The following is a 1,249-nucleotide window of genomic DNA, read 5'->3' as shown; positions in this document are numbered from 1 at the left end:
CTATCTATCTATCTATCTATCTATCTATCTATCTATCTATCTATCTATCATCTACCCCAACAAGCAAATAATCAAACTTAGCATAGGTTATGAACCATGAACCATGCATACCCCTAAAGTGAACACCAGTTATCTTGTGTTACTTTGTGGTTTCTGGAATGATTTGGAGTAGGAGACACCTATGCATGGAACTGGATGTGTTACATGGGTGTTCAAAACAAGCTCTGCATTTTGCAATGGTCATATTCACATGATTCTTCTTTTACACACACACACACACCAAGAAAGGGTGAAAATTGTGTGTATATGATCCTGTGTAGTGAATCTGCACCAAATTTCACACTGTGTGTCTAGTGCGAACGGCACAGTGTACACACACAAATTATCAACATAGATTTTAGTACTGGCCCCCCATATGCCTGTACTAGGCCACTGGTTCATATGTTGTCTGCAGTCAGACTGCAATGTACTTGATACATGCCACAAAGTTTAATGTGAACATGAGCATTAGTTAAACTTATCTTGCATGAACTCCCTTGATTATATGCAAGCCAATTGACCCACTGTTAAAGTCTGCCTCCTGGGGGTCAGAGTCTGGAGTGGGTATACCCGCCAATCTCCTCCTTTCTTTAACAGACCACACACAGATCTCAGCACAGGAGAGAAGAGAGATCTACAGCAACCTTAGCCCTCTCTCCCCAGCCCTTGGTCCAGCCTCTGAGTGCTTAGGTGTGAATGGGCCTATCCTCCCAGACTGCCTTTGGGTTGTAAAGGCTTCCCTGGAGGTGAGGCCACCCCAGGTTCTGCCAGTGTCCTCCAGTTAGGGGTGGGGTCTGGCTCATTCTCACTTTCTTTCTTTTCTTTTTTTTAATCCCCTGAAACAGGGTAGCTTTATTACTTTTTTGTTACACCTATACACTACAGAAAAGAAAAAAGGGAGGGAAAGTTACCCCAGGAAAAAAAGGACAGTAAATAAAAAACCCACACTATAACTAAAACCCCAAGAGAGAGGGTTCTAATCAGTTAGTATTCTGTTAGTATTTAAAACAAAAAACATTTTTCGTTTGAGTCAATGTATTCGGAAATTAGTGAGTTCATATTAGTAATAATAGTCTCTTCTTCTTCTTCTACGTGCGTTCAGAGTTCTTTCATCATCATCGCTGTTTGCAGGACTTCTAATATTTTAAAGAGTTACTTTGGTTTTCTCAGTCGTAAGTCATATGCTTCCTTGGCCTCAGCGCCCGTTGCA

The 1,249-nt window shown here is 41.4% G+C and overlaps 1 pseudogene; it reads right to left on the bottom strand.

The window, feature by feature from the left end:
- Positions 1-1,249, bottom strand: part of LOC107106171 — a 69,987-nt pseudogene that overhangs the window by 67,780 nt on the left and 958 nt on the right.

Source organism: Gekko japonicus, unplaced genomic scaffold (genome assembly GCF_001447785.1).
Source record: "Gekko japonicus isolate JY-2015 unplaced genomic scaffold, Gekko_japonicus_V1.1 scaffold1521, whole genome shotgun sequence".
Taxonomy (NCBI): domain Eukaryota; kingdom Metazoa; phylum Chordata; class Lepidosauria; order Squamata; family Gekkonidae; genus Gekko; species Gekko japonicus.
Note: the sequence above shows the minus strand (reverse complement) of the source record. Positions and strands in the feature narration are given on the sequence as shown.